The sequence below is a fragment of the Phyllostomus hastatus genome, unplaced genomic scaffold (assembly GCF_019186645.2).
Source record: "Phyllostomus hastatus isolate PE091 unplaced genomic scaffold, TTU_PhHast_1.1 phas_scaffold_129, whole genome shotgun sequence".
NCBI classification, from domain to species: domain Eukaryota; kingdom Metazoa; phylum Chordata; class Mammalia; order Chiroptera; family Phyllostomidae; genus Phyllostomus; species Phyllostomus hastatus.
The window spans coordinates 25,250,198-25,263,870 of NW_025334009.1; the positions used below are offsets into that span (position 1 = coordinate 25,250,198).

Below are 13,673 nucleotides of genomic sequence, written 5' to 3' on the forward strand. Positions count from 1 at the left end.
ACTGCAAACTGTGCTCCAGGCTGGCGGGATGGAGATCTTAGCAACCTCCCTCCTGCTTCCATAGTTTCCTTCTCTCTAAATACAATTATTTATGGGGACTTAATGAGAGAGCAAGCCTTGTGTGAAAAGAACTCAAGAAAGTGCAGCTTCTAAAAATACATCGAGGCGGCCCTGCAATCCTTATTGTTACAACTGACGTTTTGCAGTTCAAGCCATGAACCTAACAACTACACACACACACACACACACACACACACACACACACGAAGAGGAAAAAGTAAAGACTTTTTTCTTTCTGCAATCCCTTGAGTAAACAGTAGTAATTTTTTGTTCTCATACTCAACGCAGATTTCCCAAAGACCACACAACGTAAAAACAAAAGACCTGTTAGCTTCCTTCGAGTTGGTGAGCAGGCTGGCAAGAGGGCAGGGGCAAAGAGGAATTTCGGTTTCGCCTTAGCTGGGGTCCTGAACTTCCAGTCACCCCTGATCTTGCAGGTTTCTGGAGTTTCAGTCCCCTATGGGAACCATTCCCTTGGCCCTCATCCCTGGCCCTCTTTGCTTCCAGCTTTTTGGAGAAATTGGACCTCAGCTTAGGCGTCTTTTCCCAGCGAGTAGAAAAGAAGTACAGTGGCCGAAGAGAGGATAAACAGTAAACAAACGGGCAGGGGCACGGCGTGGGGGTCTGCCAGGGGTCCACTTCTCTTCCTTCCGCCACGTGCTCTTCAGTTGGGGTGCAACGCTCCTGTACAGGGTGCTGAGAAGGGCGAGGGTGGGGTGAAGGGAGATAGATGGACAGAACAGGCTACAAGGGAAGGAGGCCCTCTAGGAAAGATCGTCTCCACCGAGCATTGACGAGAGAAAAAAACTGGCCCACATGCCCCTAGTGGGGAGCGATACATCCCACGCAGGCTGGGTCTGGGAGGGGGAGCATCGGGACCTCTCACCTGACTTCCTCCTCCGCTGGCACACACCGCAATCACCCCTTGCTCCCCCTCTCAAAAAAAAAAAAAAAAAGCCCAGCCAAACAACGAACAACAAGAGGAAGCCGCAGGCGGCAAGAGGAGGGGTGCGGGAGGTGGGGGCCCCGGAGAGGTGAGGGGGTAGGGTTGGCGGGCATCGAGAACTGCGCCGCACACCCCCAAGCGCACTCCAAGGCGCCCACACTTACCCCTCGCGGCTGAGGGTCCGGTCTTCGGCGCCAATCCCTGCACGCGCCCCTCGCCCGCCCTCGTCCCTCCAGCCCGCCGCCCCTCAACACCCCAGCCGGCGCGCTGGGAGGGAGGCTACGCGTGGCGCGCGGCGGCGGCAGCGGCTCGGGCTCGGCTCGGCTCGGGCTCCAGCGCGCCTAGTGCTGCCGGCGGCCGCCGAGGCTCCACCGCCAGGGGGAGAAGCCGGGGCGGGCGCAGGGGAGGCGGGCTGGGCCCTCGCCGCCCCGCCGGCCATCCCGCGCAGCAGAAGCTCCGGAGCGGCTGGCGACGCAGGGTCCGCGGAGCCCCAGGGCGCAGCGTGCCCGGCCGGAGGAGCCGCAGCTGGATGCGCGCCGCGGGTGGCTGCGGGCTCCCGTGGGGGGCGCCCCGGCCGCTCCGGTGCGCCTCCAGACTGCGGGCGCGGCGACCGCGGGGCCGAGAGCAGCTCCCGCCGGCCCCTTCCCCCTCCCGCCCCCGCCCCCTCCCCCCCTTAACATCTCCCCCCTCCCCCCCTTCCCTTCCTTCCCTCGGCCCCGCGCGCTTGCTAGCTCGCTCCTCGCCTCTCTCTCCCCTTTAAACGCCCACTTCGGATGGGGAAAGAAGACAACTTGAAGTCAAGTTGCAATTAACTTCCGCGGCAGCCGCAGCTCCGGCGGCGGCGGCACAGGAGGCACAAGCCGCCGCCTCGGAAGTCCGACGCCGGCGCGCCTGCCGTGGGAGCCGTTCCTGGGCTCCGGCCCGCACTCGACAGCCACCGCCGCTCCCAACGCCCATGCCTGAGTGAGTTCTGCTCCTTTGCTCTCCCCTCTCTCACTCTTATCTCCGACTCTCTCTTTTTTTCGGGATCGATCCAAACTTCTTTATAACACCCACTCCCGGCGCCCCTCGTTGGGGCTGCTCGGCTCCCCTCTCCTGGGCGCCCGGTGGCAGGGGTCTGCCGATCCCCTTCTCTCGCGAGCGCAGCCGGCTCCGGAGGGGTGGGCCGGTAGAGTGAGGGAGAGCACGCGGGATGGGGGACTTGAAGATGCCATTCGCCCTCTCTCAGGGTGCGGACACCCTCACGCACCTGCCCGGCAGACCCTGGCTGAACAAACTCCTTCAGGTCATCAGCGTGACCCCTTTTGGAAGAGAAAAGGGGAGGCGAAGAGACCGAAGGGAGCATACAGGGAAAGGGAGAGCCTCTCTGTGCGCCCCAGAGCCGGGCTGGCAGAAAGGTGCCCCGCGGAGTCGGCTGGGGGAGTGGAAACGTTCCCCCGCGGGATCGCAAGGAAGCTCAGCATCCTTGCCCGGTCCATCTCCGCACGCCTCCGCCCCCGCCCGTGCGGCAGGTTGGGAGCGGCGGCGGACAAGGACCTGGGAAGTTTTGGCAACTTCTCCATCCCGGGAACCACTCGGGCGCCGGGAGTTTGAAAGCCGCGGCACACCGCGTTTCCAGCCTTCGCTGGCTGTAGTGAGACCGGTCCTGAAGGGACTCCTGGATTGAATTTGAGTTTGGAGATGGGGTGGAGGCCGGGAGAGGTGCTGCCCTCTTTGCAAGGACCGAGACGTCACAGGAGTGGCCTCGGGGTCTCCTTCCTGCGGCCCCAACCCGAGCGGGGCGGCCTTCTCCGAGCGCTCCTTGCCGAGGCTCCCGGGTGGCGGAGCACCGATTTGGGCTGGGCAAGCGCCGGGAGAGGGACACTGCAGGCAGGTGGCAGGTCCGGGCGGTGACACGCACGTACCAGGGGAATTCACGGAGCAGGACTCCTGGGATGACCGCCGAAGACCGAGAGGGACTGAGGGCTCTTGCTGGAGGTTTTGGCCCGGACCTCCACTGGGGCGTTGCAAATTTCACTTAGAAGTGTCAACCACAGGATAGCCTCTCAAAGTGCCCTAGTTGGCAACTTTGACCTCTGTGCCCTTCCTCGGTGAACTTTTTCAGCGGCATTCCGGATTTCCAGGCAAATGTTTTAAGATTTGGACTCCGCATGGTTGTAAAAGACACAGGGAAAACAGAACGACGTCCAGTTTTCAGGACAGAACCTTTCTGCCCAGACTGGGTTCCATGCTTGCATCCTTGAAGGCCATGCCACCTGACTTTACCAAGAGGACAGAGGAGGGGGTAAGAATGGGTAAAATGCGACTGCTCAGTGTCAGGTTTTGTCCGCAGCAGTCCCTAAAATCTACAGTGTTTGTGCTGCTGATGGAGTAACTCATCCCGCTGAAACTTTATTGAAATTTACACCCTAACTGAAGTGGATTTTTCTGAGGTGTCAGGAATGTAAAATTTATTCTATAGTCAAGTGTGTTTGGGGGAAAAAAATCTCCATACTTTAAAACTGGAGAAAACCAAGGTTGAAATGTTTTCTCTACAAACCTTTAATCTGCTGTGTGGTACTAGTGCTATGATTTAGCAGCAGTTTTTTATTTCTATTGCATATTATTTTAGTAGAACAGTAGTACATTCATATACTGGCTGCTCCAGTCTGCTGGCAAACATTAGCATTCAAGCTTACATTTTTGACAAATGTGCAGACAGGAATAGCATGAATAGGCATCTTAAATATTAACAACCTAAGCATCTGTTGTGAAACAAATTTAATATATTTACTCTGTTTTTCTCACATTGTTAGAAAAGGTTATAATAAGTGCATAATTTCAACTTTAGTTTGCAGAAGTAGCTGGCTGTATCTTTCACTACCTCTAGGAGTGTTTAACACAATCACCAGACATAAATACTTTAATTAACTTGGTTAGGCACATTATTAAATATACTTTAAACAATGTGCATACTATGTAACAGTAGCAGAACATGTATACTATTTGTGCACGTTTTAAATGTCTGTGCATTTTATAAATACACCAAGCATGTTTATTCTTCATCTCCATTTGACACTTATTACTTCGTATTTTTTCTAATGGAAACAATATTTTAAGTGTAGAGTTGTTCAGTCATATGCAATACATAATGTGTAAACAGTAGCTATAAAATACAAAGCACTGGTAAATTTGAGTATGGCTACATGTAACACAATTGTACAAGAGAAATAAAAATCACTGCTCAATTTTGTATTCCTTTCTGAATAATGAATACAAATGATGGATAAATTTCCCTCCTAAAGTACTAGTGCTTTAAAATGTGTGGGGGGCTAGGAGGGAAGAGGGAGAAGGGGGGGAAAAGAGATAAAGAAAACCTAAAGAACTTCCCAAAGTCTGAATAGTTATTTCTAGAATCAATGCATTCCTCCTTTTCCCACAAGCTGAAATATGTAATAAATAATAGTTCTTTGTATGTAAAAGTATTCAAAAGGAATGCCTTTTGTTCAGTTGTTGTATAAATTAATATATTCTTGGTTGATCATCTACAAAAGTAGTTCTTCAGTCTCCCAGCATCTTAAAGAAAAACAACAACAAAATGAATAATGACTTATTTCTGCAAAGAAGTCTGTTGCCAGCTATATGAACCTGCAACTGAATAAGATATGATATGCTGAGTGATGGTTAAGAAACACTACATTATATTAGCAAAGATTGAAATATCTGGAGGAGATTTTGAATTATTTTTTCACGTGACAGGTTGCGGATTGTAAATTAGGCCTAAAAGGTCAGGCAACAGGCACCTGTTCCTCATTATTGTAAAAATCTTTTGGTTACAAACACTATTAAGCTAAACACCACATGGATATACAGTAGGGACTCTATAAAGCACTCTAGTGGTTTTTCATCTGCTCTGTAAATTTCCAAAAGGCCCATACATAAATACGCCCTTTACACAGACCCATCATTTCTTTCAAGATGTGTTATCCTGCATGACTCTTACATTAGTAGTTGAGATTGATGAAGTATATAAAATAAATACATGTCACTGAATCAATCCTCAGACCATGTCTAGAAATGTCGTAGTCGAATGCAACAACATTTTTAAACCCCTCTTTTCCCTTTACAATCCATTGCTTAATTATCAGAATGTGTTCATGTTTTAACTAGAAACCTCTCCAAATTGCCTTGTAGACTTTTTCAGACCAGTTCCCATTTTAAATGATGCCATGAAATAATTTGCTCTGTACTCGTATATGACGAGAAAATTAGTTACTATATACTGTCATAGTTTTGTGGTATGTAGAAAATGAGAAGAAAGCCACATTTTATATGAATGTTGTTAGGAAGGGCATTGCCATTTGATCTTCACACTTGCCACTCAGGAGAGTTCAGTAATGTTTCTGTTAGAATTAAGGAGTGTGATTTCATTTTTTATGAATGGCTTACCTTTAGATATTTCAGAGGGCAGAACAAGCATACATGTTGAATGGATCTAAGTAGCACAAGGTTGCAAAGAAGTGAAGGTGTCACTTGCTTTTAATTAGCAAAGAAGGAGCATTTTGAGTCAATTCTGTAACTCAGATGATTTAATTCTATATTTAAATTTGTTCTTTTCTCTTTTTTTTGTTTTTGTACAGTTATTGCTTATTCTGTTAAGTATTCAGTTTTAGCATTTGTGATCAGATTACAGAACAGTCATTACTCTTGTTTTTCAAATTGATTTGGTTTTCAAACTCCCAAACTCTGGGGTGATTTTAACAAATCAGTTTACATTTTGACAGAACAGAGTTAAGTTAATTAATAGATCAGGCACGAAAAATCATCCACGGTAGGGTGTATTTTCTGGTAAAATGAAAGTTATGTTTCAGCGTGATGAGCATCAGGCTCCAGTAATCTGTTCCTCGTGTGGAATGAACACTTCCTACTTTGAGCTAGCAGGCACCTACTGTTTATTTACGCTGCATTAAACTGACAGCTCAGCAATCAAAGGAAAAATATTACTTACCTTCCTGAAGTAAATACCAGTTTATAGGTTAGTGCACGTATTTATATTCCTGTCACCACTAAATAACGGCTCTGTCTCCATTTTAATATCTACCTGTGCTGTAATCCAGGTCTTCAGTCTCTTCCTGGTTGGGGGGTAGGGGTCGAGAGCAGTTTTTCTTATCCTCTCCCAGTGGCAAAACCTTGAAGAAGAGTAATTTCATTTCTGTCGTGTGAGAACCAGTTGGAAGAAATGTTCCTTTACATACCTCAACTATAAGATCAAAACCCCCAAAGAATCTGCATGCCACTTAAAATAATCATCTTAGAACAACCTCAGGACAAATACGTTCAAACACATTCAAGTGTATGTTTTCTAAATTAACTTTCCACAAAGTTCTGAATAGGTTACTTAAACTCTTTGATTACTTAGATAATAACTTTGACAAAGTATCTTCCCTTCCAAGCCTTAGATGGAATGGTTCAGTTGTTAATGGAGATCTGCAAGTCTGAGTGTCAAGTGGGGCTCATTGATTGCTTGATACTGTTGGCTTTCCGCTGCAAATATTCTTGCCTCCTTTCTTGTTAGTATATCAACCTTAAGATAAGAATGATTTCATCTTTCTTACAATACCAAATATATTTGTTGTTTTCTCTTTAAATTAAAAGTCCCTTCTCTCCAAAACTCTGGAAACATCCAAACACTGTTGAAGTTGAATTGTAACACTTATGGGTAACTTGAGAAAATGCTTATTTTCACTGACATTCTATAAGTAGCTCTCACGCTCATCGTCTACACACAGTTGTCAATCTCTAATCACATCTTCCATTGACAGCAGAGCAGAATGTGGTCTTAATCCGGCATATAAATCAAATTTGTTACACAAGGCTCTTCTGCTTCACTGTGCCAAAGAAAGAGTTTCTACTATGGTAATTTATATATCGTTCCTAAGTGCTATTCTCAATGGTAAGTCTATTTAAACTTGATGTCTTCATAGAGTGTGATCAACACATTAACACACATTATTGAGTACTTTTGAACTTATGCCAATGGTACCTTTTGCTGTTTATTTCTTTAAAGTCTTTTTTAAGATCAGATATTTCATTTCAGAGTAAATAGATACAGATTGTGTGTATATATATTCAGGGTGAGATTTAGTAGCGTAGCAGTTCTCTAGCATATTGGCCTATTTTTATTCTTTCAAGTTATTCTGTATCACTTCCATGGGTGTTGCTGTCTGAGGGTTGGTGTAATAGAAATTCTATCACCTCTTTCAATGGACTTTCAAGGATGTAACGCATTTTCTGTGGTGATCTAGTTTAGTAATGAGGGATGAAAAGTAGTTAACTGGTACCCCAGCATTTATGTCCCTAGATTCTCCTGAAACTTACTCAGTCCAGTTATTTGACATTTGGTAGTGAAGTGTCTTGTAATCAAAAATTAAGAGCTGGTTCAGTTTCCAGTGGAAGAAGGATCTTGCTGGATAAAACATTTAACTGTGCAATATTTTATATGCTCATTTTATATGCTCATACTTATTTTATAACCTGCTTATTGTTGCGCAAATTTTGAGCACCTTGGGGTGTAGGTCTCCCAAATGAAACTGAATGCTTGCAGAAGAAGCGGATGTCAGGCTGCACCTGGTTGTGCCTTTACAAGAATGTCTGGGGACCTGCATCAGCCTCCCTCCTCAGTACCCCTCCCCCCCAGGTGTGCAGGAAGTGGAGGGCGTTGTACAGGGTGAAGTGGGTGGACTCTACCCAGAGCTATGACCTGATTTGTGACGCACCCTCAGAACTGCAGTAATGGTCCAGCTGCTTCACGGGCAACTGGTAACCATCTCATTTGGGGATGCTTCTGCCTTGCTAGCATTGCCAGAGAGAACTTTCGTCACTGTCACCTCATCAGAGACTACCTTTTGAGAGCTCTCCTGTAGGGCTAGATTCAAAGAGCAGCTTCTGATATTTGGAGGGTAAGTGCCAGAAATGTTCCTATCAATTCCACATGGAGAATCAGGGCTACAGCCACATGGAGAGACAGGCATTTAGTGTCCGGGGGGGAGGTCTCCATGTTGGGATGTTGCTTTTTCTCAGCTAGAGATGATTTGAGACCAGATACCAACAAAAATTCCTCAGTGGGCATTCTTTTGGGGGAACAAAATAAGGTAGGAAGCGCCCATGGGAAGGTATTAGACCATCTTTCCTTGAGATGTTGAAAGAAAAGGGAATTCTTGAGATGCAGTTTTCCAGGAAGGCAGGCGCACAGTAAACTTGATTGCTAGAGGTTCTTTTCTAGTCTTACTCATTGGTTTCTGTAATGCCGTTAAGAGCATGTAAATGAGAATTTGGCCTTTTAATGTTTATAATGTTAAGGACTTTAAGGCAAAAGAGATTTCATGTTATAAATATTTTATTGTAATAATTATTATAAATAAAATAGGACCCAGTGTACACAGATATCTTTTGAAATGGAAGGTAGTCTTGAATATAGCATATCCATAATTAGCTGTTTGCTGTTGAATGCAATTGAGTTTTCCTGTCCCAGTGAACCAGACAATCGAAGTCACTGGGGATTAACAACGTGGCTGTGTGATTCCGAATAAAGCTAACCTTTCTCCAAGTATTTAATCAGTGAGTGAGGTGCTAAACTAATCCAAGTATTTCCCATTGTGTCTTTACCCATTGACATGATACCTAGATATCCAGTTTAACATTAGGCAGGTTTCTGCAGACGATAGGAAGATATAACAATATTTTAATAAGTATACTTTATAAAACAAATCTTAGAGGTGGGCTCTTTTGGGTGGTTTAAAAAAGACTGGAAGACAATTTAGAACATTATTTTAAAAGTAAAAAAAAATGACAGCCTTACTTTGTATGCAGCCATTGTATTTTAATGATACTGTACGCTTATTAGTGTTATTAGAGCAGTAGACAGTTAATTACAGCCTTTTCTGAGACATGTTAACTGTATATTAACAGTCATGTTAAAAAAAAGAATGATGTATATGCTTACAGACAAGCTGCTGCTTGCTAGACTCTTACAAATATTCTTTTAGAATGTACGGAATCACATTTTGGTCTAGAATCATCAAAATGCTTTCTACTAAAACAAGTTAATTTTAGAACTTTTCACTGGGCTATAAAAATTTTTTTTACTGTAATTTTTCCCTTCTCTGCGGTTAGTATTGGCTTGATTGCTTTTGCCAGGAGCATTAGAAATCGTTGCCCCTCAGTAGTTTTAGCTTTCCCACGTTGTGTTTGGAGATGCCCACATTTCCTTCTTTTCTCCTGGCTTTGGCCAGCCTCAGCCAGTAAAAGCTTACTGAGTTGATAGCACTTCTTAATACTTCTTTTTTTGTGGAATCGTTTTAGTCACTCTTCCTTTATCCAAGTCATGTTCTCTTAAAATGCTCCAAAAACCTGATACTTAAGATGCATTTGAAAAGTTGATCACAGCGGTAGTTCTAATAAGACAATCTCATTTTCCAGGTTTCAAACCAGAAATTGGGTTTTGGGCATGGCAGAACAATGGGTGACTAAGGAGGGGAGTTTGAAGGTAGACCTCGTCTTACTTAGACAAGTCTGTCAAATTGGTTAACTCTTCGAATTCCCTTGGTTGACTTGGATATGTAGACCTTGTAATTGTGTAGTGCAGCACTTAAAAATGCACTAGTATTCCCACTTCATCATTTTTAGGTGCTGCTCATATATATTTCTATTAGATATTAAACTACAAGAAAGAAATTCAGTGTAAGGTGCATATCTCTGTTATAAAATAAGAGAAAGTTCACAATTAGCATTCTGTGCCTTGCATAGTGAGCACTCATTAAAGATTTGCTAAATTAACAATAAAACAGTGAATTTTGCTTGTGTCACAATAATAATTTAATTGCAATAAAAGACTTTTCTCTCTAATTTTCTGTTTTTACTGGGGTTATCTGAACACTTCATCTACACATGCCCCGGCTTTCTGGATAATTGAATGTTTTTCTTCTTTAACTATGTGCTCTGTCATTTTTTGACAGTAGCACTGGGGTCTGTTTTATCCTCATTGTCTGACCTCGAGGGTTAGGTGAAGTATCTCTGTTCATGTTCATGGTCCTTTGGGGTTTGGTTGTGGTGGCAAACTGTAGTAGAGTCAATACAGAGCACTCCCCTAGGTCCTTGCAGTTAGCCACCATGGAATGGCCTTTGTGGTATTCTGGGACCAAAAATACTATTTGCCAGTGGCCCAAAGCTAAATGACCTCTACCCATTCTTTCCTACAATAATGATCTTTTTCAGGGTCCCATTGAAAAAAAATATCAGCCATGATTACTGCCTAAAAAGATATTTTTCATTGTAACTCTGTATGTTGTATTTTTAAATGTTTTAAGATTTATTTATATTAATGAAGATTTCATTCCATTCCTTAAAATCAACATTTGAGTTCCAGTGGGGTTGTATTGGCTGCATCTAAAACATTCTGAAAATTTCTCAGCATACTGTGAGGGTGATCTAAAAAACACATGTATGCAGCTATTTGCAAGACAGCCCCATTTAGTTACAGAAAGGAAAGTGTTCTTCAGCAGTACACTGCTGTGTGACCTATTATGTTATCACACACATTCTGTCTCTTTAAGAACAGTCTCCTCTATTTGCCCTATTAATTGTTGATATGTTGCCATCCACAAGACAAAAATTAGAGCTGTAATTAAATAATCATGTGATGCTCCTTAGTGCCAGTGAGAGCAAACTCATTTTTCCAGGCCCTGATGGTCACTGATTATTGTATTACTACTGGCTTGCTTTTTTTTTTCATGATTCTCTATCTGTAGATTACCTAACTACTGTCCTTCTTTTCAAAATTAAAGAAAGTAGAGAACATTCAGCCTGTTAATTGGCTAGATGTCCTCAGGGATATAAGGTAGACATCCCCTTTTTTTTGCTTTTGGTCACCTGGTAGGTTCTTTGGGGAGGCTACATCAGTGGTGTGGTTGCCTGCCATTTAATTTACACTGGTGTTTTGGCTGGGATGGAGGCATATGGGGAATGCCAGGAGAATTACAAAAGGAGCTGGGTATTAAAATTCAGAAATGATTAAAATTGAAATAAAAGGATGCTGCTTCTTTGCCAGTACTCTGGCAGTCATAATGACACATAGAGATTAGTTTCCACCTTCATCTTTTCCTTCTTTCTCATTTCCTCTTGTTTATTGTTGACACATTTTTCTTATGTCTGCCTCCCGTCTCTGTATCTTTTTGCACCATTATGCATTCCTACTTCTCTCTCTTTCCTTAAGCTTGGAGAAGCCTACTTAACCTTATTATAACAATAACAGAATAGGTTATTAATATTTAATATGCACATGATTAAAATTTCTCTCCCTTAAACATAGGTCAGCTGTATTATTATTAACCAGCATGTAATTTTTCATTTAAAATATTCTTATCCTGCCCTTGCTGTTTCTGAAATGTGGCTACTTTAGTAGTGATTTAATACATAATGTTTAAAAAACTGTGGTCGGCTAGTGAGAAAAGAACTTACCAGTCATGGATAATCAATTATGCATGAATTCGAATGTAACAGATGGAATCTGGTGAGTTAAAGTTTCTCTTTGCCTTAGTGGTTTTTTTTTCTATTTGTTTGTTTGACACCTGTCTCATATATAGATAAACATCTCATGCAGCATGTGGGAAGTTTCCTTATATCTTCATATTCTCTTTAAAGTGAACTTGATTTTTTAAATTAAATTCAAGGGCAGAGGATTTTTTATGTGGTCTTAAAGATAATCATATTCTTTTCCATCACTTTATAGATTCTGAACCTGATCCTGCTTGACTTATGAAGGTTCCTTCAGCTAGCTAGTCGAGAAGGAGCAAGCCCTAAATCCAGGTTCTCTACCTTTTCTCCACAACTTGTCCCTCTGTGTCATTCATCTGCTTTTGTGGGAATTGATTCATAATAGAGGTGCCATACTAACTCTGGATTTTGTAGGATTTCTAGTGGAAATTGTGGTAGACTAGCTTTAAATTGTGTAACATGCAAATAGTATCTGTGAACATATATCATGTTATGCTATATGCATATGACATCTACATTTCTCATACCTGGATGTTGGCCAGACAGTTGGGTTTCCCAAACCTGTAGAGAATGCCCCAAGATGTGGTTTCCATCGGAACCTGCAGCATACTCCAGCCACGCAGACGCCTTTAAACTTGCAGGAAGGTGGGTTCTTAGTGACAAAACCCCTTTGTGCAAAGCAAACTAAAAAGTTATTTTTGAGAGCCTTGTTATCTTCACGGAGATACAAATTTAAATTTAATTAAAGATAGTGTGAATATATAGTGTGGTTTTTTCAGTTGTAGAAGTAATACACAGTGACGGGTATTGTCCATCTTTAAAGCAATACAGTCTCAAAACAGTTACAGGCTGGTCTTCATCAAAATTTTTCATAAATATGCTATTTGTTTCTCTCCAAGTATATTTATATATGTTTAAAAAGTACACATGAAAATAGTCTTTACAGAATAAATATACATAAATTATTAAAAATAGCCTCAAGGCTCACTTGTTCTATTTTTGAAGTTATACAGTAGCATTATTTGTCAACTTTTTGCTTCACATCAGCTGGAAATTTGCACATATATTTATAGTTCATGTTTGTTATTTAATAAATTAAATTCCCTAATAAACACACTAATAAATAAAGATACACCTGCAAAATAAGTGACTGGATATGTCTAGCTACAGCTATGCTGTGGACCTGTTTCTTAGGATTTTATTTTTGCTTTAATACATAATATGTGATTTTATATATTAATATTCTTTAATCATGCACTGAAAAAATATATATGTAAGTATGAACTTCAATAACATACATGAACTTCCAATACATTAAAAACTTCATCATTCATATAAAAGTCTTTAATATTAAACAGATGTGAAATCAATAAAAGAGATGATAGGAGGAGACATAATACAGGACAATGTATTATAGAAAAAGATGATATAAATCATTGCCGGGAAAAGTAAAGTAAATACTTTAATCCTAATTATTATACCTAAAAGTGACTGAACATTAAATTTGAAAGGCTTTTGGGCTTCTTGTAACAAAAATTATATATTTTAAAAAATAGAATCTCAAGTCTTTATACAGAGACATTTTATAAATTAATACATTGACTGCATTTTTATAACTGTTACATGTCTGTGGCTGTACTGCATGTTGGAAGGAAGGGTCTGCTGTTTCATGAGTATAGTTAATTTTCACTCATTTGAAAAACATCCCAAAGAGAGTTTTTAGACTCAACATACCCTTATGTGTTTGTTTTTGCTTATGCTTCTTTGTCTTCTTTTGCAAAAATATAATAGTATAGAATAAAATCTGAAGACAGAATGATTTTTTTGCATCATAGGACCATCAAATTACCTACTTTGGGTGGGATCTTGGTCTCTAATTACCAATCCTTGTTAATTATCCTTGGGTCAGGTATTCATCATATGAATTAATTATCTAGCATAGACTGGACTGTGGCTGTTGGCAGGTGAGGACAAAGCAGGGGAAGGTTGTTGGGGAGGATGGGGTCGTTCAGTATGTGTAGCTCATTGTTTTTCTACTTGGCATGATATTTGCATGCTAATATATATCTGCCAAACTTAGGAATAGGTGAAAGATTGGTTTGCTGAGGTTTTTTTTTTTTTTGGGGGGGGGGATGTA

The 13,673-nt window shown here is 41.9% G+C and overlaps 1 protein-coding gene across 2 annotated transcripts in view; it reads left to right on the top strand.

Moving 5' to 3' along the window:
- Positions 1-1,730: 1,730 nt before the first annotated feature.
- The window catches only part of SATB1 (SATB homeobox 1), a 96,616-nt gene continuing 84,673 nt past the window's right edge, over positions 1,731-13,673 (top strand). Inside the window, exon 1 of one of the 2 annotated variants that reach the window (XM_045856636.1) lies at positions 1,731-1,969. The gene's annotated coding sequence lies outside the window, so the exon portion shown is untranslated. Of the gene's footprint in view, positions 1,970-7,833; positions 7,945-13,673 lie in introns of those variants that run through there. The other variant, XM_045856638.1, reaches the window with a different exon arrangement.